Below are 25,692 nucleotides of genomic sequence, written 5' to 3' on the forward strand. Positions count from 1 at the left end.
ACATATATACATATTATATAAATATTATACTTGGGATATCATATATACATATATATTTGGAGCATACATATTTTATAGACATATATGCACATATATGTACACATGTATACTTTTATGCACACATATATACATAGATATACACATATAAATGGTGCATATAAATAAATACACAAACAAAAAAATATATATGTGTATATATATCTATATATCTATATATAGCTATCTGTGTTTGTGTGTGTATTCTTTCTGCATGCCCCCAAACTTAAGTACTCTTTAAACTTCTCTATTTCTTTGGATGTTAAGATCAGACTTCTATTCCTCAAACTTTATAATCCCAGAGTGATATGTAGGGCTTCCTCTTCCCTTGATACCTATATCCAAACAATGCCAAGTCCTAGCAATTCGACCTATTCATTTCTCACATCTGTCCCCTTCTGCCAACTCATCCAGCCACCAACTTAGTGCAGCTCAGCCCTTGGTCAGCTTTCACCTGGACTATTACAATGGCCTCCTAATTGGTCTCCCTGCCTCCACTACTTCTCCAATCTGTCCTCCACACAGCTATCAGATTGGAATTCCTAAAGTTCATGACTGACCATGTCAATCCCTTAATCAAAAAGATTCAGTGGTTCACTATTGCTTCTACAATAAACTTGTTTAAAAAAAGCAAACGAACTCCTTTGACATTTAAAGCAGTTCACAATCTGGTTTCAATCTATCCTTCTAGACTGATTTCATGTTGTTCTCCCTCCTTCATATACTCTAGGTTCCAGCCAAACTGGACTCCCTGCTGTCCCTCACATACAACATATCATCTCCCATCTCAGTGCCTTTGCATATGCTGTCCTCCTCTCCTAGGATACATTCTCTCCTCATTGCTATCTCATGGGATACCTGTTTCCCTTCCAGGCTCAGCTAGCGTGCCATCTCCTGAAGTAGAGAGTGTGGTACAGTTGAAGAGCTCTGGGTCAGGCATCAAAAGACTCGGGTTTGAATCTCAGCTCTCCCACTTGATACCCATGAAACCCTAGGCAAGGTCTCTGTGCCTTAGTTTCTCCATTTGTAAAATGAGGGGTTGAAGTTGATGGCTTCCAAGGTCCCTTCCAGTTTTATGGCTATGATCCTTTTGGCAGTTAGTGCTGCTTCATCCCAAATAAAACTACTTTGTGTTTTGTTTTTACTTCTCTGGGTACCATTAAATATAAGCTCCTTGTGGGCTTTGTATCCCCAGTGCCATCTTGCACATTGTTGAATTAAACTGCTGTTGAAATGGATTTCTCAGTCCTTGTAGTCACCTCAGAGCTGACTGAGCACACCTCTTACAACTGGCTTCATGGGCCTCTGGCCACATATTCTTTCTTCTTGCCCATCCCCAAAGAAAGGACAAAAAAGGGAAGATTTCCTTTCAGGTCCTTGGGCAGATGACATCTAGGAACAAGAGGTAGCAATCAGAAAAGAGGAAGGTGTCAAAAGCTTTCTCCAAGTTTTAGCCCTGCCTAGAGCAACAAGAATAGTCTGAATTGGGAGGCTCAGGAGGGAGGGTTTTTTGTCCTCCTCTTAAAATCTGCTACTGTTTGCCTGTTGTGTGGTATGATGAATCAGAGAGACCTGGAAGCTGAAAGGGCCCTAAGAGGCCATCTGGTTCTAGGTCCTCTGAGCAGAAGACTGAAGCCTGGAGAAAGGGGAAGTGACTTACCTATCATCACCCAGAGAGTTATTGGCAGAGATAAGACCGGGATTGGTCCCCACTTTCTACAAAACTCACCCCATGAACTACACTGAAGCAGTCTCCACCCTACCTTCAAGTTCCCTTTGCTTAATTTCATCACTGGTGGGGGTTTTCCAGCAAGAGCCGCATGGTACTAGAGCCTGACTTTGGGTATCCTGAGGCCTGACGGAGGAAATGCCTGCATGTCCTAGCCCGAGGATGGCACAGAGTGAGTGGATGAGACTGGAATGTTCTCTCAGACCTCAGGAGTGGCAGGGAGGGATGTTGTGGGGTTACCCTTACACACATCCTGAGGTATCAAGGAAGAATCCGCCACACCCGTGTGTCCACAGGCATGGTTATTCCAAAGTAAAAGCTGTGTAAATACAGTCAGTGGGGCCCTGAATCATCCTCCAGTGGGTCCTTTGTTCTCCTTCTCTCTAAAGACTCAGAAACATACACTCCATTTACATTTCTTTGTCTAGTATTGCGTTTGGTACACCAATGACTTCATTTTTTGACATGGGTGTGTGTATGTGTACGTGTGCTGGCTAGGAACATGTTCATGTGTATGCTTTGTCTCCTTCAGGCTGGCAGTTCCCTGAGGGCAGGGGCTGTGTCTCCCCCCACCACAAGACTGCAGATTTAGAGCTGGAAGGAGACTTAATATTCATTCTAGATGAATTTATAAACAAGGAAACTGATTGCTAAAGAGTGACTTGCCGAGGGTCACAGAGGTAGTAAGTGGCAGAGCTGGCATTTGAACCCAAGTCTTGTACTCCAGAAGGCAGGTGGGTGGTGCAGTGGATAGTACACCAGACCTGGAGTAAGGAATACCTGAATTCAACTCCCAGCCTCAGACGCTTCCTAGCTGTGTGACTGTGGGCAAATCATTCAACCCTGTTTGCCTCAGTTTTCTCATCTGTAAAATGAGCTGGAGAAGGAAATTGCCAACCACTCCAGTAGCTTTGCCAAGAAAATCCCAAATGGGGTCATGAAGAGTTGGACACGACCGAAAACAATCAAATAACAACTTCTGATTCCAAATCCCAGTCCTCCCAGTACACCGCGTTGCCTCCTTTTTTTGTCAAACAATCATGCAATACGCAAGTATTTATTAAGTTACTATAATTCCTCCTGGCAAGGAGGTTACATGTGTTCACACATCTATGTTTCCCTCTCCCTTGGGATGGGAGCTCCCTCAGGCTAGGGACAGTTTCTCCTACTTTCTCTAGATTGTCCTGCCCTTTGTAGGGAGTATTGCCTGAATAATGGACCAACACCCCATTAAATTCAAGTGTAGGTGGGGGGAGAGAGAGAAGGGATAAAGAATGGGTAAGGGGGAGATCCAGGGCTCCTGCTCCTGCCATGTGCTCTCTTAGTGGGCAAAAGGAGAGCAAGCCTACCTCTGCTCTGGGCCTAAATACATAATTCCTAAATTTGAAGAATCAGCAACCACTCCTAGTAGGTTCCAAGAAATCCGGGTGGGGTCAATCTGCCTCTCTCCGACTCTGAGTCTGAGGGGGTGGGACAAGGGGAGGAGCAGAGCCCAAGCTGCTTTAAGGTGGGCGGGGATTGTGGTGGTAGAGTAAGAACCACCCAGCCCAGGCTGGTGTGGCCCTGTTTGCCTGTGTTGCCAGAAGGGATAGGGATGCTTAATGTCTTGGCTTGTCAGAGTCTATCTGTATGCTTCACAGACTTTGTTTATGCTCTTACCAAGGACCTTCACATTTTGGCTTCAAGCTATGCTAGCTCAGCCACTTCACTGTGTGACCTTGGGGGTAAGTTTACTAACCCTCTCTGGGTCTCAATTTCCTTAGTCTGCAAAATAAAATTGTTAGAACAGATGGTTTCTAAAGTCCCTCTCGGTTCAGAATCTCACAATCCCACCTTTTCACTTTTATCTCCTATAATGCCCCTAGATGACCACTCTACACTTGTCAAAATGGGTATCATCCATTCACCAAACCCTGGAACATCCATTCTCCCTGTTTCCTAAATCTGTACTGTCTTCACTGGTCCGCTCTGATTTTCCAAACACTATTCATCCTTTGAGGCCCACTATAATCCTCTCTTCTCTCCTCATGAATTCCTATTGAAGTTATTACTGGAGCTTCTCAATTTACACAAAATCTCAGAGTTGAAAGGGGATCTGAACAAGAAGCCATTTAAATCTCATTTCTCTTATTTTAAAAATTATTTTTACAAGTACTCATCTCTCCCTTCGACTACACCCCCTTCCAAAATGAATAACAACAAAAAAAGAAAAATAAACCCCCATAAAAATATCCTGGTCCAGCAAAGCAAACTTCCACATTGTCCATGTTTGGAAATAGGTCCCACCCTGCCTGCTGAGTGCATTCCCTGCTCTGTCAGGAAGTGAGTGGTGACTAAGTCTTCTGGTTTTCTTCAGTGGATCATTGTATTGATCAGGATTCTGGAATCTTTGAAAGTTTTTTTTTATCTGCATAATGTTGTTTTCTTTCTATAAATTGCTTTCTTACTTCTGCTCAATGGTTTCAGTCAGTCAGTAAGCATTTAGTAAGTATTTCCTCTGTGCCAGGCACTGACCTAAGGTGTTGGGAATATAAAATACCAGCAAAAAGACAGTTCCTGACCTCAAAGAGCTTCTGTTCTAATAGTGGAAGAAAACACACAAAAGGGAGTCCAAAAGCAGAGAGAGAGAGACAGAGACAGAGACGAAGACCAACAGAGAGAGACAGACAGAGAGAAATAGATGTGTGTGTGTGTGTGTGTGTGTGTGTGTGTGTATGTGTGTGTGTGTTCATAACGTTGGGAGTGGGGAAGGAGCCCATGCATGGCTATGGTATTGAAATACAGAGAATGAGAGATGGATGGTCTAAACCACTCCCCAACATGGAGGTTTCCAGAAGAACTCACTGATGAGAGGAAAGTCTGTTGGAGTGGAATGAGGAGGCAGCTGAGGCTTGGTGGCAAAGTCTAGAGAATGAGCATATGTTCAGAGAAGTCATCCCAGTTCCTCAGAAGTCATCTAGATCAAACCCTAAACCCATACCTGCTTGGGATTCCTTCCCTCCTGAAAAGTCATCAACCAGCCTCTTTTTGACAGCAGAGACTTTGTCTTTGCCTTTATTGGCAAATCCATCAGTTAGCAAAGTGCCTGGCATGTAGTAAGCACTTGATAAATGCTTGTTAACTGACTGCCAAAGACCTCCAGAGGTGGAGGAGCTCACTACCTTCCCAGGGAACCCATCCAATTTTTGTAAGATTCTAATGTTTAGGAGGGGCTGTTTCCAGTCATCCTCATCTGTATCTGGCCACCAGACCCAGATGACTTTGCAAAGCACTCCCTCACTTAAATCCAATTCACTTGTAAGTCATAACATCACTTCTTGATGTCATGGTCCTTTTTGAGAAGGAAGGATAAACAACAACAATTTTTAGGAAGGGTGGCTAGATGGTGCCATAGTGCACTGAGTGCTAGGCCTGGAGTCAGGAAGACTCATCTTCCTGAGTTCAAATCCAGTCTCAGACATTTACTAGCTGTGTGACCCTGGGCAAGTCATTTGACCCTGTTTGCCTCAGTTTCCTCATCTCTAGAATGAGCTAGAGAAGAAAATGGCAAACCATTCCAGTATCTTTGCAAGAAAATCCCAAATGGGGTCACAAAGAGTTGGACACAAAATGGTTAGAAAATTTTTTCTTTATGCTGAAGTAAAATATGCCTCTTAACAACATAACTTATCACTGGAGTGACCTTGGATCTGTTATTTCTCTTTAGAAGGTTTGTTTAGTGGTAGGATGCCCTCAATTTCTTTTTTCTTTTCTAATTAATTAATTTATGTTTAGTTTTCAACAGATACTTCCACAAGATTTTGAATTCCAAATTTTCTCCCCATCTGTCCCCTCCACCCATCTCAAGACAGCATGCATTCTGATTACCACTTGCCCCAGTCTTCTCTCTCTTCTATCACACCTCTCCCTTATCTTATCCCCATGCTTTCTATTTTCTTATAGAGTAGGATAGATTTCTATACCCCATTGCTTGTGTGTCTTATGTCCCAGTTGCATGTAAAAACACTTTTTAACATTCATTTTTAAGTCTTTTGAGTACCAACTACTCTCCCTTCCTTCTTCCCCACCCATCCCTACTGAGAAAGCAAGCAATTCAATATAGATTATTCATGTGTAGTTATGCAAAACACTTTCATAACAGTCATATTGTGAAAGACTAACTATATTTCCCTTCATCCTATCCTGCCCGCATTTATTCTATTCTTTCTTTTGACCCTATCCCTCCTCAAAAGTGTTTACTTCTAATTACCCCCTCTTCCCTTTTGTTCTCCCTTCTATCATCCATTCCCCCAAACCACGCTTATCCCCTTCTCTCTACTTCCCTGTAGTGTAAGATAGATTTTCATACCAAACTGAGTGAGCATGTTATTACCTTCTTAAGCCAAATGTGATGAGAGTAAAGTTCACTCTTTCCCTCTCACCTCCCCCTCTTCTCCTCCATTGAAAAAACTTTTTCTTGCCTCTTTTATGTGAGATAGTTTGCCCCATTCTATTTTTCCCTTTCTCCTCCCAATATTTGCCTCTCTCACCCCTTAATTTTATTTTTTTAGACATCATTCCTACCTATTCAACTTATCTTGTGCCTTCTGTCTATATGCATATATTCCCTCCAATTACCCTATCACTGAGAAAAGTCTCAAGAGTTACAAATATGATCTTTCCATGTAGGAATGTAAACAGTTCAACTTTAGTAAGTTCCTTATGATTTCTCTTTCCTGTTTACCTTTTCATGCTTCTCTTGATTCTTGTGTTTGAAAGTAAAATTTTCTATTCAGCGCTGGTCTTTTCAACAGGAATACTTGAAAGTCCTCTATTTAACTCAATGACCATTTCCCCCCCTGAAGTATTATACTCAGTTTTGCTGGATAGGTGATTTTGGTTTTAATCCTAGCTCTGTTGACCTCTGGAATATCATATTCTAAGCCCTGTGATCCCTTAACATAGAAGCTGCTAGATCTTGTGTTATCCTGATTGTATTTCCACAATACTTGAATTGTTTCTTTCTGGCTGCTTGCAATATTTTCTCCATGACCTGGGAGCTCTAGAATTTGGCTACAATGTTCCTAGGAGTTTTCCTTTTGGGATATCTTTCAGGTGGCAATTAATGGATTTTTTCAATATCATTTTACTGTCTGGTTCTACAGTATCAGGGTAGTTTTCCTTGATGATTTCTTGAAAGAAGATGTCTGGGTTCTTTTTCTGATCATGGTTTTCAGGTAGTCCCATAATTTTAAAATTGTCTCTCCTGGATTTATTTTCCAGGTCAGTTGTTTTTCCAATGAGATATTTCACATTGTCTGTTATTTTTTCATTCCTTTGGCTTTGTTTTATAATTTTTTGATTTTTCATAGTCATTAGCTTCCATCTGCTGCATTCTAATCTTTAAAGAATTATTTTCTTCAGTGAGCTTTTGAACCTCCTTTTCCATCTGACCAATTCTGCTTTTTAGGGCATTCTTCTCCTCATTGGCTTTTTGCACCTCTTTTGCCATTTGAGTTAGTCTATTTTTTAAAATGTTACTTTCTTGAGCACTTTTTTTGCATCTCCTTTAGTAAGCGGTTTTTCATGATTTTCTTGTATCACTCTCGTTTCTCTTCCCAATTTTTGCTCTACTTTTTTTACTTGATTTTCAAAATCCTTTTTGAGCTCTTCCATGGCCTGAGACCAACTCATATTTTTATTGAAGTCTTTGGATGTAGTAGTTTTGATTTTATTGTCTTCTGTCTGTATATTTTGGACTTCCTTGTCACCAAAGTAAGATTCTATAGTCTGATTATTTTTCTGGTTTTTGCTCATTTTTCCAGCTATTTACTTGATTTTTGAGTTCTTCGTTAAGGTAGTTTTCTGCTTCTAGTGGGTGTGGGGGGTTTACTGTAAGCCACTCGTTCCCCCCACAATCTGTGGGCCTAGAGCTCCAGAAACAGCTGCTGCTTCCACGGACTCCTCCTCCTCAGGTTCCTACACTCCCTCAGCTACCCTGGCCACTCTTCTCTCTCACACAGTTCCCACAAGTTTTTTCCACTGACCTTTCAATTTGTCCTTGGTGTTTTGGGGTAGTGAAGTCTGGAAACTGCCACAGGTGCCCAAGATTCAGTCCCCCTAAGGTCTGCTCAGGTCCGGTCTGTGCCGGCACAACTCATGCTGGACTGTGCTCTGCTCTCAGCATGGCACCATAGACACTTCCCAGTGACCTTGGACTGGAGATTTGCTTCACTCCATCATTCTGTGGGTTCTGCAGCTCCAGAATTTGTTTAGAGTCATTTTTATAGGTATTTGGCTGGGTTTAGGGGGAGAGCCATAGCAAGTCTGTACAGTTATTCTGCTGTCTTGGCTCCGCTCCTTCAGTTTCTTACCCTGTAAAATAAGGGGGTTGAATAAGAAGACCTTTAAGATCTATTCTGGCTCTAATTACTTACTCCCCCTATTACCTCATCATCTTCCCCCACCATACGATAAATTCTATCCTTTGTGTCCTTTCTATCTAATTGTGTCTTGTAGAGCTCTACAAAAAACTTTATTTCTCTTGGACAAAAAACTGAGGCAACCCTGGGTTCAATGATTTGCCCAGGGTCATACAACTAATAAGTATCTAAGGCCAGATTTGAACTTAGGAAGATGAGTCTTCCTGATTCCAGGCCTGCAGCTCTATCCACTATACTCCCTAGTTTCTTTTTACCTTTTACATCAAGCTTTTCCTGATTCTTCCTCCTTCACCCAGTTTCACATGCCCTTCTCCTCAAATTACTTTCTATTTACTTTGTCTGTACTCTTCAGATAGAATAAGAGCTCTTTGAGGATAAGGAGAGTTTCATTTTTGACTTTGTATTGCCAGGGCCTAACAGGGTTCCTGGGACACAATGGATGCTTGGTAAATGCTTATTGAATGATTAATTGACTCTTATAGTATTGGCACTACTCCTCAGGACACACCAATATCTTTGTCAATATCTTTGATTACCTAGGCGGAAGGAAGCAATGGAGAAAATATTAGTAATGCAAATTAAATTTGTAATTGTGTTGAGTGTACATTTTTTTCTTAGTCAATTTTTAAATATTTACTACCAGCTACACCTCTGGTTTTGTGGATTGGTAAATCTCTGAATCCTGCCCTGGGCCCTTTGACTTAGATGTGAGTTTTTATCTTGCATTTCCCAGGAGGCCACTTTGACACTACCCAGTCTTTCTAAATTCCCCTCTCCATCCTACTTTTCAGCACCAGTTACTTCTTCCTCCATGTGTGGTTCTCCCTTCCTAGAAGGCAAGATTTTGAGGACAGAGACTGCTTTGCTTGCTTGGATTTATATTGTCTGTGCTTAGTAGAATGTCTGGCCCATAATGCATGCTTAACAAATGCTGTTTCATCAGTCAATCAATCCACCAGTTAATTCATCTGGCCAATCAGTTGAATGAAGATGAATTTCTAGTCCCCATCCACTGGCTAATTCTGCCTCCTTTTGAACTTGTATACTCTATTTCTGGTCATAGGACTTGGATTCCCCATGGAGGCATGCACGTGTTGAAATGCTGCATGTATTTTTACTTCTAGCACAGAATTAATCAGTAAATACGCATAACTTAAGAACCAGAGAATGACACATAATAAAACATATGATGCATGCCCTAAATAAGTGACTGTAAAGTTGTTGTTCTCCCAAATCCCAGAAGTTTCCCTCTTCCTTTTTCTTTTTGCCTCACATACGATTGATCTATGCCCAGAAGTTCTATGAAATGTTCCTTTGATCCAGGCAAAGGAGTATAACAACATAATTCCTACAGGATGCTTGACTCACACTTCCCTCAGGACTGGTCATCAGTTATAGATACAGAAATATTTGACATTAGCTTATTCCTGGCATAAGAATGAAGATCTGTTGCAAATTGGAGCTCAGGAGGATTGGCGGTTTTGTATCTCAGCTGTCTGGGGACTGGTTGGGTTGTCCGACCTTACATGGCTGCTGCTAACTTGTAATGGAGTGAGTGAAATTGATAACCCAGTAAACAGCAGCATCCCCACTTTGTATCCTCGCTACCCTTTCTCCTGACATTGACCACCACCTTGAGCAGTTGCAACATGGCCCTTTTCTCTCTTCCCCAGTCCAAAGCCACTGTTGTTTCTTGAAGCAGTGGAGGGGAAAAGCAGGAATATTATTCAACAGGAGAAAGGCAGTGACTTTGTCCTTGCTGGGCTCAATATCTATTCCTATGCCTTTCTATTTCATATTCATTTATATAAGAGACTAAAATAATTTGAAGGACTGAAAAACTGGGGCGGGGGGGAACTCAGGGCTTTTTGAAGTAGAGCCAGCTAGGTGGTACAGTGGATGGAGTACTGGACCCAGAATCAGGAAGATGCAAGTTTAAATATGGCTTTGGACACTTATTAGCTATCTGGCACTGGGAAAATTACTTAGCCTCTGCCTACCCCAGATTCCTCACAGAGCTTTTAAACTGTGGATCTCGAAAAATTTGGCAACAAGGAAAGGTTTCTGAATGTGCCATGACCAAAATTAATTAAAAATCAATGCATAATGAATTGAGGTGTTTCTGGCAGGGCTTGTCCTTATTGCAATGTGCAACTTCACTGCAGCCTTGGTTCTGAACACAAAGTATGTGCACTTTGCACTGTGCATGCCCTCAGACCACAAAATGCTGCTGAAACTCAAAAAGGGGTCATGAGTGAAAAAAGTTTAAGAAGCCCTGAAAAATGGAGATAATAATAGCATCTCTCTCCCAGAGTTATTGTACGGGTCAAATTAGGTAAATATTTGTAAAAAGTTCTGGAACATGGTAGGTGCTTCATAAATGCTTATTCCCCCATCATCCTCATTATCATCATTATCTATTTTTGGAAGGGCAGCCCCTCAACCGATGCTGACATGGTGTGGTTTAGCAATCAGATGACAAATGGAGAAGCATCAGGAATTTCTAACTCTAAGTAAGAGTGAGGATTCTCTGATAGACACTCTGCCTTGAATGAGAAAGACAGAGAAGCTGAAAAGACCCAGACATTAACAGATTTCAGCCTGTAGATACCAGCTAGCCAGGACTGATCCAAAACACTCAGTGCTTAGAGAGAGGGGACTATTCTGTTTTATTCTCAGTGTCTAGCACGAAGCCCGTCATATATGTAAGAGGCCCTAAAAAATGCTTGTTGAATTGAATGAAACTAATGGCTTCCTCTGATTGGTGAGGAAAAGTAAACATATAGGTGAGCTGTAGTTGCATTTTGTTTTTAAGTTAATTTTAATGAATAAAAATCCATTTTCTCTCTCTAATCCCTTCTTCCCCTACTCCTTTTTGAAAAGCAAAAATAAAGCCCTTGTAACAAATATACATGGTCTAGCAAAAATAAATCCCCATATTGGCAGTATCCAAAAAATTATATCTCATTCTGCATCCTGAGTCCATCACTTCTCTTGTCAGAAGATGAAGAACATGTTTCATCATGGGTCTTCTGGGAACTGTGGATGGTCATTGCCTTGATCAGAGTTCTCATGTCTTTCAAAGTTGTTTGTTTTACAATGTTGTTTTTATTGCATAAATTGTTCTCATCCTGTGACCTTTGTTTAAAAAAAAGCTATTCCTTTTGTTTTTACATCCCGTTTATTTCCAAATACATCCCTTTCCCTACCCCTATCCAGGAAGCTTTCCCTTGCAAGAGAGGTTTAAAAAAATAATTCAACAAAACCAACTAAGATAGCAACCACACGGGACAGTATATTATTATACATCCATAGACTCACACTTAAGATTATCAAATTTAGAACTGGAAGGACCTCCAGAAGGCATTAATGAATAAATTAACTCCCTAATTTTTCTAATGAGAAAACTGAGACTAGGGAACTTGAGCAATTCACAGAGTTCTTGAGTAGGAGAAACAGGCTTTGAACCCAGGCCCTTTTCCTTTAGAGTTGGGACTTTTCCCACTGTACCACCTCTGCAGTGAAAGGAGAAAGGGAGGTATATTTTTTCAATTCTTCTCTGAAACCAAGTTTGGTTAGTCAATCAACAAGCCTTTATTAAGCATCCACTACATACCAGGCACTGTGCTAATTGCTGGGCTGCAGTTATTCAGCATTCCATTTCATTTTTTCCATTGTTGATATCATTATGTGGATTGTTTCCTTGATTACTTTACTCTGGACCACATCATAGAAGTCTTCTCATTTTGGGGAAATTCTTTGTATTCATCATTTCTTATGGCACGGAAATATTCCATTACATCAATTCCCTGCAGGTTGCTCAGCCATTTCCAAGTTGATGGATATCTACTTTGTTTCAAGTTCTTTGCTACAAACAAACAAAAACAGAAAAAAGAGTTAAGGGCAATGAATATTTTGGAAGGTGCGGGATCTTTCTGTCCGACTTCCTTGGAATATGTTCTGAGCAATGGGATCTCATGAGCTGATTTTGAGTGAATACGTAGCCACAGACGTCTTTGAATCTAGGTAAGTCATGTCTAGGAGAAACTCAGCAAGATGTTGAGAGCCCCCAATGTTACACATGGGAACTATTTTCTAGCTGCGCCTCTCCCAGACTCTACTTGTTTAATTGACGTTTTGAACCCACATATAGTATTTTGCATTTTGTTTTGTTTTGTTTATTTGCCCCTGTGTTTAATCTTTGTGGATAACTCCTTGGAATAAAAAAAACTCCTTTCACAAATTCAGATCAGCAACTTGCTTGTAACCTGTACTTTTACGGAGGTGTCTGGGTCACTCAGGTGAAATGACCTATCCAGGGTCATATGCCTAGTGTGTGTCAGAGACAGCTCTTCCTGACTCCAAGATTGACCCCTCCATTCATTGTGCCCTGTTGCCTCTCATTTATCTTTACTAAACTTTAATCTTATTAGTTTCAGTTCATCATTCTAGTCCATTGAGATCTTTTTGGATACCAGCTCTGTCATCCAAAATATTAGCTGCCACTTCCAGCTTTATGTCATTGGCAAATTGGATGTCCTTTCATTGATTTAAAAAGGGAAGTGGAACAGCTCAGAGCCGAGGAGAGCATTAATAGTGCTTCACTAGAGACCTCCTTCCAAAATGATACCAATTAATCAAATTGGCACTTATCTTCTGTCTTTTATTGCAGTTTAAAAAATGTTTTGGGGAGACTGCTATGGTATAGTGGAAAGTGCACTGGATTTGAAGGCAGAAGACCTAGGTTAGACTTGGTTTTGCCTTTTATTAGCTGTAAATGCCACTTAACCTTTTTTGAGTGGTCTACTTCTTAGGTAGCTGGGCTTTCAGGTTTTGACTTCTATGAGAAGGGAAGGCCATTAGCATTTATAGAGCACCTAGTATGTGCCAGGCACTTGCTGGGTACTTTACAAATATTATCTCATTTTATCCTCACAACAACTCTTTGAGGTGGGTGTTGCTATTACCCCCATTTTTACCATTGAGAAAACTGAGGTTAAGTGGTTTGCTCAGTTACATAGTAAGTATCTGAGGTCAGATTTGAGTTCAGGTCTTTCTGAATCCAGGCCCAGCCCCTTTTCTACTTCACTACCTCGATGCTTCTTCTGTGGGAAGGGATACATGTGTTCTGACCCTTTGCTAAAGGACATGTGTGAGCAGAAGCTCCTGCTTGGTCTCTTGGTTTCTGAGATGGGGTGGGGCAGAGTGGGGGTCGGGAAGAGGAAAAGATGCGGTGTTTGTGACAAAGAAGATGAAAGACTGAGCCTGAAAGGATTGCCCTGTCTATGGGCCCTGAGGAATCTGAGAGAGCCAATTTTATTCTCTTTTGAGGTAGCCTTTTTTTTTTTTTTTTTTACAACACAGCCAATAAGGGCTCTCCCTTGGACTCCTAGTGATGGGATGTGTGTGGGGGAAGGAGGGAATTTCTCTCTCTGTCATGTGTGTAACCAGCTTGTCTGCTGTTGGGGAAGAAAAAAATCAGAATTGCCTCCCTTTGGGTTTAGATTCCCCTGTGACTGAAACTCAGGTCTATTTGAGCCTAGAGCTCAAGTGGGGTGCCCCTTGGGCTATGAATGACAAGCAAAATTGGGATATTTTAACTCCCTACCTCACAAGGTTGTTGTCACATGAATCCCCTTGTGGATCTTAAAAGGAACACTATACCTAAACCTGTCTCTCCCAGCCCCCACCTCCCCCAGCTTCTCTATTTCTGTGGATGACACTTCGATCCTCCCACTCACCCGGGATGGAAACCTCAGCCGTCTCTGACTCTTTCTTCTCTCTCCCCCACCATGATCTAATCAGTTACCAAGCTCTGCTGATGCTATTGCCATATCTGTCTCATTTCTGTCCCCTTCTCCCTACTCACGCCAGCCACCACTCTAACTCAGGCCAGTCCCACCCAACCCAACAGGCATTTATTAAATGCCTAATTTGTGCTGCATTGGGAGTGTGAAGGCTAAATGGAAGGTCTTGAGGGGCTTTTAGGTCCTTATCACCATCCTTAACCTCCTAACATTTCTTCTTTCCTGAGGCCTCCTTCTCTCTAAGACCCATCCATCTCACAGCTGCCAAAACAACCTTCCAAATGTACAGGTCAGGGCATTGTCCTCACTCCCTTACTTAACAAACTGATTGCCTACGGTACAAAATACAAGCTCTCTAATCTGGCATTTAAGGATCTTGACAATCTGTTTCCAGCCTGCCTTGCCTGCTTCATTTCAAATTACTCTTTCCTTAGGCACTTTATGTCCCAGTCAAACTGAACTGCTCTTATTCCCTAAACTCGGTATTCTATCTCCCACCTTTATGCGTTCGTACTGGCTGTCCCCATGGCTGCAATGCACTCCTTCAACTCTGCCTGTTGAGAGCTTTCTCTCCCTTTCAGGCACAATTCAAGGACCACTTCCTGAACCTCCCAGTTGAAAGTATTCTCTTCTTCCCCAAATTTTCTCTGGGTATCCTATCTTGATCTCACCTTTACTCCTATTACAATCTAGGTTAAACAGGGTGTCTCAAAAGTCTTAGTGCAGATTTCAGCTTTAATTGTTCATGTATTTATTTATATGTGTCCATGCTGTTTACCCCTATAGAATGGAAAGTCCTAAGAAAAAGTGATATTTTTCTTTTCCTTCCTTCTTTGCTTCCTCCCTTCCTTCCTCCTTTTTTGTTTCTGTCTTTCTTTTCTTTCTTCTTCCCTCCTTTCTTTCTTTTTTCTTCCTTTCTTCCTTCCTTCCTTCTTTCCTTCCTTCCTTCCTTCCTTCCTTCCTTCCTTCCTTCCTTCCTTCCTTCCTTCCTTCCTTCTTTCCTTCCTCTCTTCCTTCCTTCTTTCCTTCCTTTTTTCTTCCTTCCCAGTGTCTAGTTAAAGCTTAACCCTGCACTAAGACTTTTGGAACAGCCTGTATTAGAATTAATTTGGTCTTTAAAAAATTAATCTGGCCTGTTTGTCAAATTGGACTCCCCCTCCCTGCAAGAGATTTTAAACTCCTTGAAGGCAACAACTGTGTATTTTTTATCTTTTTATCCTCAGCACCTAGTACAATACTTTCTATATAGTAGATGTTTAAAAAGTCTTTCAAAAAATTGAATTCTCTGTCCTTCAATCACTTATCAAGTATTTTTTTAAGCTTTTACTTTCTGTCAGGCACTGGAGATCCAAAGGAAAAAATGAAAAAAATCTTCCCTCTTGGATCTTACATTCTAAAAGAGGAAAACAATATGGACACATATAAGTTAGTATAAAATGTATGCAGTGTGATTTTTGGAGTGGAGTTGGGAGAGGGGGAGCAGATAATACCTGGAGTTGGTGATGGTGGGAGAGGAATCAATAAAGACTTCATGTAGAGAGTAATACCTGAGATGAGCCTTGCAGTAGGCTGGGTATTCTAAGAGGCAGAGGTGAAGATGGAGTACATTCCAGGCATGGGGAACAGCCCATGCAAAAGCATTGGGGTGGGAGATGAGATATGTGTGACAAAAGTAAGCCATTTTGGTTGGAACATAGAGTATGTTACGGAGAGTAATGTAAAAGTCTGGAAAGTTAGGCTGGAATCAGATTGGGAAGAGCTTTAAACACCAAACAGAAGAGTTTATATTTTAAATGAGAGGAAATAGAAGCATTTGGAGCTTTTTAAACAAGGGAATGAATGACATAGTTTGACTTGAGTTTTAGGAATATAACTTTGGAAGAGGTAGTGGGTGAATTGGAATAGGAAAAGAATTAAGGCAAGGAGATGAATAAGGAGACTGTGGCAATAGTCCAGGCAGCGGATGATGAGGGTGATGGCCCTGTAAGTAGAGAGAAGGGAATGAGTTTGAGAGGTATATGGGCAGCTAGGTGGCACAGTGGATAGAGCACTGGGCCTGGAGTCAGAAAGACCCATACTCCTGAGTTCAAATCTGGTCGCAGACACTTACTAGCTCTGTGATACTGGACAAGTCCCTTAGACTTGTTTGCCTCAGTTTCCTCACCTGTCAAATGATCTGGAGAAGGAAGTGGCAAACCATTCTGGTATCTTTGCCAAGAAAATTCCAAATGGCATCACAGAGTGGGACATTACTGAAGAACAACTAAACAGTGGAAGTAGAATGGATACAATTGGGCAACTGATTGGATTTGTGGGGTGGAAGAGAATGAGGTGTTGAGGATGGTTCCAAGATTGCAAATCTGGGTGACTAGAAGATGGTAGAACCTTCATCAGAAATAGGAAAGTTAGGAAAGGGGTAGATTTTTGGGGAAAGGAGATGAATTCTATTTTAGTCATCTTGAGTTTGAGATGCCTACAATATATCCAGTTGGAACAATCCATTAGGCAGATAATTATGTGCAATTGGATATATACCTGAAACTTCTTCAGAGAAGTTGTCATCAAGACAAAGGCTAGAGTGGCTCTACCAAAGCTGTAGGTCCTTGAGGTTTTGGTGGCCTTGAAAGAGACTTCTGAAGAGGAGTCATAAGGCTAGATGCAGAGAAATTATGTGGAAAGGCAGAGGAGAGGCAGGCTTCTGCTGTCCCAACAGCAGGCTATGCTTGTCTGCCATGTTTTTCCTGCTAAACTGGCAGAGAATTGGGGAAGTAGGTATTACCTCTGACAGAAATTAGGGAAAAATGGAACTGAGACTTTGAGTTGTAGCAGAGCATTCATGAAAGTGGGTAGAGATGAGACTGGAGCTGAGACGATGATGGGGGATGAATTAGTTCATATCTCCTTTCTTCTGTCTTGCTTCTCTGGGGCAGGAAAGCTATCCTCTATTTATTTGTATGATCACTAACTTTATATTTCCCTTCTGACCAGCAGAAAGGAGGAGAAGAAGAGATTTAACTGGCTTCAGCTGTCACAGCTTGAAAGTAGAAATATGTTCCTTTAAATGGTTATTTGTATTCCTATGTATTTTGAAATTTCTATTAAAGTATATGGTTACTTAAAATGATTTATTTCCCAGACTCAGTGCATAATTTGCGATTGGGAAAGGTGAATGCTACCTCAAAGGAAAAGAAAACTTTCCTCAACTCAGGCTGAAATGGGGGCAAATAGTTAATTTTTTTTTTGGTATTGTTAGTAATCTCTGAGACATCCATAATCAGGCTTTTTTTTTTTTTAAATATAGGGAAAAATTTGAGAAGGAAACATGTCAATAGCAGTGAGAGATGGGGGTTCCCATGTTTGTTACACATAGGACACAGTTAAGCCCTTCACTCCCACCTGACCTGACTACCCACATATTAGTCATTCTGAATATTAGTATAATTAGTTATTGTTCTCTTCTGAAAAACAGCATAATGTAGGAGATAGAGGACTAGCCTTGAAGTCAAGGAGATCTGGATTCAAATTCTGCCTCTGATACTATTTTTGTGGCCAATGTGGTCATTTATGTACAAAGGTAAAGCTCCGAGACTCATAGGTGAGTCTGTGGATCTGCATTGGTAGAGGGAGTTTCCTCACCAGGAGTTTCCAACACTGATGAAATCAAAGGTCTAAACAAACAACCCCCCTCCCCCACATTTTTGTTGTTATTTTTATCTCATTTCTAGAAGACAGATCAACAGGCAATTTGTTTGTTTTTGGCTATAGCTACATATCTACTGGGGCATGAAAGGAATGCGTAGACTCATGGAATCATTGATCCTCAAAATACTGAAATATTATTCTGATACATACAGTTTCTAACTATCCAATTAGACCTAACTATAAGCTCTTTAAGTGAAGGGAACATGCTGTCATTCATCTTCAATCCCCCACAGTGCATTCATGCATATGGTCGGTATGTGCTAAATAAAGGATTGTTGATTGACTGATGTTGTCAGAGGATGTGTTTTTTTTCTTTAGGCCCATTGAACCACAGAATGTTAGATACAGAATTAACCTTAAAGTCCAAAGAGGAAACAGAGGCCCTGAGGATTTGATCAATATCAGACTGACTTAGTATCTAGGCCAGGATAGGCTCCTGTCTCCAAGCCTTTTCCACTGCAACTGTCAGTCAATCAACATTTATTAAATGCCTACTATGCATCAACCACTCTGCTAAGCCCTGGGGATACAAAGAGACATAAGACAGTCTCTACCCTCAAAGAGCTCAGTCTTTCTTTGTAAAAGAAAGGTTTTAAGTGGCTGAGTCCAGATTCCATCCCATCGTCTGGATCCAAATCCATTGCTTTCCACTGTAGTACATGGAGGTCAGGTCCCTGAGACTCTCTGGATCTCAGGTTCCTCCTTTCGACCCCTCTCTCCCAGACTGGCCACTCATCTTTCTGACCCTTCCAACTTTTAGGGCAAGGTCCCCACCAGGGTCCATGTGGGATTTGCTGCCTTGCAGTGGGAAAAGCTATAGATTTGGGGAGCCATGGCTTTGTCATTAACTAGCTGTGCGACTGTGACCAAGTCACTTTCTTTCTCTGGGTCTTGGTTTCCTCTTTTGTAAAATGAGGGGCTTGGACTGGGTGATTCCTAAAATTCCTTTCTAGATTTAAATCCATGATTTGATGTTTCCTCCATGGAGAACTGAAGTCTCAAACCCAAATGATGGTCTTCTGACTCCCCCTGGTGGACAGCCACCTTTTCTATCTACAGCTACCTAGTAAGAGGGGAAGTCCAGGACCCTGCATGTGACTGGCATGGAAGGGAGGGGGTGGGGTAGGAGGAGAGACGTACATCTGGAGACAGGAAATAACAACCCGGTGCATTGTCTCTGCTTCCTAGAAAGGTGGTAAAGCTATATGCATTCACAAGTATACATAAGAAGGTATACAGATGATTCATTGTGTGTTCCTGTGTCTCTGTATACACAACTCATTACTTCTTCTAGGTGTTGTACAAGTAACTTCGCAGAACAGGCAGTCATAAACCCAGGGTTCTAGCTGGTTCTGCCTTGAGATCCCTGGGCAGCCTTGAGCAAGTTACTTAGGATCAGTTAGATCTGCCTGGAGCAGAGAAAAGAGAGAGGATACATACTATCTGTCTTTAAGGATCTGAAGGACTTTTATGTGGAAAGGTGATTTACCCACGATTACATGACTGGTTAGTGGCAAAACCAGGATTCAAACCCGGGTCCTTGGACACCTAGGCCTGATTGTTACCAATTACTCCAAGAAGGAGGCAATTCCAAGGTGGAACGCCCTAGAGGATATGTTTAATCCCAGAGGGCAGAACTAGGGATGATTGGGTGAATGCTGCCAAGAGGCAAATTTAACCTTGAGACAAGGAAAAGCTTCTGAATAATTAGAGTTGTCCATAAGTAAAATGGACTGCCTCTGGAAAAGGAGGCTTTCCTCTCCTTGGAGGTCTTGTGGCAGAGGCTGATCTTGTCAGGTATTTTGTGGGTTGGACCAGATAGATACCCAGTATCCCACCAAGTCTAAAATTCTCTGATTCTATAAAAGTATTTCCATTTCTGGTCCTTAGTTTCTGTATCTGTAAAATCAAGACACTGGTTGAACTGATTCCTAACATCCCTTCTAGGTGTGATTTCTGATTTCTGATTCTAGAAATCTGTAATGAGGGCTCTTTCTCAAGTCCCTCGGAGAGAAATGAAAGAGAGGCCAAAACTTTTCATGAGAAAAAAGAGAAAAACCAAGAGTTTAAAAACAAGTCAAATGTAGCTACATAGACAGCTTTCCCCCAACTCCTCCCCCGTTGGAAACTCCCTTCTTGTCTCCTGGGTCTGACGACTCTTGACTATGAGTGGGGAGGGGGCAGTTGTGGTTTGATTCTGAGCTGGTATTGATGGAGGAGGCAGAAACTATAGAGAAGGGGTTCCTAAGCTGGAGTCTATGGACCCCCACAGAGTCTGTGGGTAGATTTTTAGGAGGTCTCTGAATTTGGATAAGAAAAAAAATTACATCGTTATTTTCACTGACCTGTAACTGACACTGATCATTTCTTTCAATTATGAATATAGAAAACAAACATTATTCTGAGAAGTTATTCACCAGATTTCCTATAGCTCACACCTGGACCCCAGACCTCACCTGGTAACACTTATATTTTCCTTCAGCCCCTTTCCTGGAGACATTCTCATTCTCAAAGCCCAGCCTCTCCCTAGCAAACACCTATTTAGGAAAGAGGCCCTCTCCTCTCTCCCTGCTTTATTCTCTTCCTGAGAAAGAAACATTTCCAGCTGTAGGCAGTGGGATACTCCCATTCTCAGCTCTGTCCAGATTTCTAATGTCATCCTTCACCTAGAGGGCCAGGGACTTGATTAAGGTCACGCTACAAAGCTGGAATGGAAAGCTTCCCACACTTTTCAGACCCATTCTTTCTTTATTCTTCTTTTAAAAAGTCTTTGCAGGAGGATTTGTATATGATTTTTAATAGTATTTTATTTTTTTCCAGTTATGTGTAAAGACAATGTTTAAAATTCATTTTTACCAAGTTTTGAGTTCCAGATTTTTATTCCACTCTCCCTCCCTTCCCTCTTTTTAAAAACATAAACAATTTGATACAGATTGTATATGTGCAATCATGTAAAACATATTCCCATATTAGTTATGTTATGAAAGAAGAAGCAGACCAAAAGGAAAAAAATACACACACATAAATGAAGAAAGTGAGAACAGTATGCTTCAGTCTGCATTCAGAATCTACCAGTTCTTTCTTTGGCTGTGGATAGCATTCTCCATCATGAGCCCATTGGAATTGTCTTGGATCATTGTAGTGGTGGGAGGAGTTAAGTCATTCACAGTTGACCATCATACAATACTGCTGTTACTGTGTACAATGTTCTTCTAGTAATGCTCATTTCACTTTGCATCAGTTTGTGTAAATCTTTATAGGTTTTTCTGAAATCCCTCGGGTTCATTCTTTCGTGACCTTGCACCCAAGGTATAGGACATCTGTTGGACTAGGCACTGAGACTCCTTGCTTAAAGTCCAGGTCGTCCTTTTGATTGTCCCTTCTGGCCTTGTTCTTTATCTAGGGAAGAGCAGAGGAGTGAGAGAGACCAACAGGGCAAGAATAAAACCTAAGCCTTAGGCTTTGGTGAATCCCCAGGCTTACTCCCTGGGTCATTGGTTTCTTCAATTATCTAGACGCAGGGGTGGGGAATCTCCAACCTCGAGGCCACATATTGTGTTCTAGGTCCATGGGTGTGGCCTTTTGACTAAGACCAGGTTTTACAGAACAAATCCTTTTATTAAAGGGCTTTGTTCTGTGAAGTTTGGATTCAGTCAAAAAGCTGTACTGGAGGACCTAGAGGGTCACAGATTCCCTCACCTGAATTCTAAAGCCTTAACTAGGAATGTTTTCACCTGGGATAAAAATAGTTGCATGGATATGAGGGAGTGACTTGTCCAAGGTCACACAACTATTGGAGGAAATAGAGTTGGGATTTGAACCCAACTTCCCTCTATGCTCCCTACAATCCAACTATGTATGCCAGCTTACTCGCAGTTTCTTAAACATGTTCCCATGTCTATGCCTGGAATGTTCTCTCTCCCATCTTCCTACTCTTAGGGTTCTTGGCTTCTATGAAGACTCTCTTTAAGCACTACCACCTCCTAGGGGCCTTTCCTGGTCCCTTCATCTGCTAGTGCCATCCCCTAGAGGTAGCTAGGGGGTGAAATGGATGGAAAGCTGTCTTAGAGTCAGGAAAACCTGGGTTCAAATCCCATCTCAGACACTTAGTAGCTGTGTGACCCTGGGCAAGTCATTTAATGCCTGCCTCAGTATCCTCAACTGTAAAAATGAAAGGTGAGACTAGATGATCTCTAAGCTCCCTTCTAGCTGCAAATCTGTAGTAATAACAACAGCAAATACACATAGTATCTTTATGATCAAGTCTGAAACTCACACTTTGTCAGTATCCCCTGCTCTGGGACCTCTCTCAATGCCTTTCATTATGAAGAGTGGAGAGTTCCTCCCAGATCCTCCATTTAATGAGGCTTCTCAGGTCAGCCTTTCCTTCATTTCCCACCTGACCACACTCCTCTGGACTTCACCATGCCCCTTCATCAAATACCTAGCCCAGCCATCTCCACCCCGCTTTTCAGCTTCTTTTTATGTGTTGTGTTTCCCCCACTGGACTGTGAGCTCCTTGAGAGCAGACTGCCCTTTACCTTTCTTTATATTTACAGTGCCAGACAGGTAATTGATGCTTAACAAATATTTATTAACTGATCTCTTTTGTTCCACACCGACCCTAAGAAGAAGATGCTAGGTAGCACAGTGATGACCAGAGTTCAAATCCTGCCTCGGACATTCACTAGTTCTGGGACTCTGGGCAAGTCATTTAACTGTTCCAAGCCTCAACTTCCCTCATCTGCAAAATGAGACGAGGAGGGAAGGCTGAACCTGAGGGCTGCTGAGAGTTCTTCCAGTTCTAAAAGCATGACCCAATGCTATTTTTATCCCCATTTTACAGAGGACACTGAGGCTGAGGAGAGGTCTCTCAGTATTGTAGTCCCAAGCACCTACTTTCTTTCCCTTTTTCCTTTATCCCCCCTCAGTGTCTACATGCTCCAGACCACAAATTGTGTTTCCTAGGATTAATTTAGGAAAGAAAAGAGACCGTACAAATTCAGAAATAATATGCCAGAGTGAGGTAATTAAGAAATCTCCCTGGTCCCAGACTGAGCGGCACCTCAGCTTTCTAATCTAATTCTTAACTAAAATTCCCCATGCCTAGTTTGGCTGGTCCTGATTCTGTGGAGGCTGGTGTTTTAGTGGGCCTTCCCAACAGCGTACTTCCAAACCAGCTTGGGTTCCTGTTTTTTAACTGGAGATTTAATCTCCTCTTCCTCTTAGCCAATCAGAAAATCCCTTCTGAATGATGGGTTGCATTGTGATGGAACTGCTTCGGTAACTAGATGTGGCTTCTCAATTAAGGGGAAACAAGGAAAGGCAGTCGTCCTAGACTCCCCACCTGGGGAGGGGAAAACAAACATACAAACAGAATAATTCACTGCCCAAGTTTATAAGTGACAAATCTTTTTTTATTTTCTATAGTTACCTCTCTCCCTCTCCAGAGACTCACAACAGAACCTGGGCAAGGCATTTGGGTGTCTCCCCAACCTGAGACGGAATTCTGTGATTCTAGTAACTATGATTTTTTTCACATGGGACAATCAACACAAAATGCACCCAGGGAAGCAATGCTACACGTGCCCTCAAATGCTTCTGAGAAAGGCAGCCAAACATGGGCAGGAAAGAAGGTAGGGCTGAATCGTAGTTGCTATACCATTTGGTTGCTTCTTATTTCCATTAGTTAGATGCCACTCTCTGTGACTTCTGCATGTGATGCTAGTGCCCAATAACTTTGCCATCTGGTTCAGAGCTCCGGTCACCTACTCTAGTTATGTCTCTAGTGGAAAGGACTGGGTGGAAAGAACTGAAGGAAAGGAATCAGGTTGCTAGGTCATCATGTGGAGTATCTCCTCCCCCTATCCTTTCCTTTTTATATGATTCTTGGTATTTTAGGAGGAAGAAGTTCTACCTTCTTCCAGTCTTATTCCATCTACAGTTGCCAGTAGTTCAGTATATGATTGACTTGGTTAGTAGGTTTTCACAGAAACTGCATGGCACAGTGGAGTCAGAGGACCTTGGTTGAAATTCTACCTCTGCTCCTCACTATCTGCATGATATTGGTCACTCAGTCAACAAACATTTATTAAGTGACTACTATGTTCCAGGTACTATTCTAAGCGTTGGGTATACAAAGAAAGGCAATAGTCCCTGCTCTCAAGGAGGTCACAGTCTCTTGGGGGAGATGATATAGAACAACTACATAGAAACAAGATTGTTGTTGTTGTTCACTTGTTTCAGTCATATCTTACTCTTTATAATCCCATTTTGGGTTTTATCAGCAGAGATACTAGAATAGTTTGCTGTTTTCTTCTCCAGCTCATTTTACAAATGAGGAAACTGAGGGTTAAGTGACTTACCCAGGGTCACATAACTAGTAAGTGTCTGAGGTCAGATTTGAACTCAGGAAGAAGAGTTGTCCTGAGTTTAGACCCAGTACTCTATCTACTGAGTTCAAACCATGCCACACACACATTTAACTGCTCCACGTAGTTGCCCTGCAAACAATATATATACAGGATAAACTGGAGAAAATCAATAGAGGGAAGTCAGTAGCATTAAGGGGGATTAGAAAGGCTTCCTGTGGAGGGTGGGATTTTAGATGGAACTTGAAGAAAGCTAGGGAAGTTAGGAGGTAAAGACAAGGAGAGAGAGAGAGTATTCTAGGAATGGGGCATAGCCAGGGGAAATGCTCAGAGCTAGTACATGGAGTATCTTGCAGAGGAACAGAAAGGAGGCCAGTGTCATTGGATCAAAGACTCTGAGCAAGCTGGCTGATCTCTGGGCCTCAGTTCATTATCTAGTAATTGAAGAGATTGAATTAGATGACTTTTGAGTTACCTTCTTGCTCTAAATCCATAGGCATATATGGTGGTGGTAGATGTTGTCTGGTCTCAAAGAGGACCAAAATGACATTGCTGTGTTAGAGTCAAGTGATAGTGTGTCCAGCTATGGCTGATCAGACTAATACGAGCTTGGAATGCTCTGCCACACGTCAGGCACAAATAGTCCACGTGAACATTTGGGGTGGATACTCTATATTTGCATATCTTGTGTTTCTTTTGAGCTACTTCAATTATGCTTTGCTCATTGAGCACACCAGCTTTTCTGATGTGGGCATGCCATGCTGATTGGTTCTGTGCCAGTGTCTCCCATGTAATTCTAAAGTTCTTAAGGGAGACCTTGAGAGTGTCCTTGTATCCCTTCTTCTGACTACCACATGAGCACTTGTCCTGTGTGAGTTCTCCATAAAATAGTCTTTTTGGCAAATGTATGTTTGGCATTTGAACAACATGGCCAGCCCATCTTAGCTGCTCTCTCTTCAGCGGAGTTTGAATGGCAATTTAATTCGAGACAGGACCTCGGTGTCTGGCATCTTATCCTGGCAGATGATCTTCAGAATCTTCCTAAGATAATACAAATGGAAGTGATTCAGTTTCCTGACATGGACTTAGTATTCTGCCTAGGTTTCACAGGCATAAAATGAGGTCAGCACAATGGCTCTGTAGACCTTCAATTTGGTAGTCAGTCTAATACCTCTACTCTCTCACACTTCCTTTTGGAGTCTCCCAAGCACTGAGCTAATTCTGGCAATGCATACATCAACCTTATTATCAGTATGTATGTCCATAGAAAGTATACTGCCACGGTAAGTGAACTTATCCACAGTATACAAAACTTTCCCATTTGCTGTAACTGATGGTTCCACATACGGATGGTGTGGTGGTGGCTGATGGAGCACCTGTATTTTCTTGGTATTGTAAGGCCAAAATTATCACAAGCAATAGAGAATTGATCCATACTTCACTGCATCTCAGCTTCAGAGGTTTCATTAAGTGAACAATCATCTGCAAACAAACAAAAAAAATTCATGCATCCACACTCCCTCCACTTTATTCTCAGCTTGTAGCCTTTTCAAGTTGAAGAATCTGCTATCAGCATGGTGACTAACCTCGGTGTTTTATTTGTTCTCATTGAAGGCATTTGACAA

The 25,692-nt window shown here is 41.7% G+C and overlaps 1 long non-coding RNA gene across 2 annotated transcripts in view; it reads left to right on the top strand.

The window, feature by feature from the left end:
- LOC140528488 (uncharacterized) overlaps positions 1-25,692 on the top strand; it is a 100,051-nt gene that overhangs the window by 52,038 nt on the left and 22,321 nt on the right. The window contains exon 3 of one of the 2 annotated variants that reach the window (XR_011975204.1): positions 12,003-12,213. The exons of the other annotated variant lie outside the window; for it this stretch is intronic. This is a non-coding gene — a long non-coding RNA (uncharacterized lncRNA). The remainder of the gene's footprint in view (positions 1-12,002; positions 12,214-25,692) is intronic. 2 annotated transcript variants of the gene reach the window in all.

This window comes from Notamacropus eugenii, chromosome 2 (assembly GCF_028372415.1).
Source record: "Notamacropus eugenii isolate mMacEug1 chromosome 2, mMacEug1.pri_v2, whole genome shotgun sequence".
NCBI classification, from domain to species: domain Eukaryota; kingdom Metazoa; phylum Chordata; class Mammalia; order Diprotodontia; family Macropodidae; genus Notamacropus; species Notamacropus eugenii.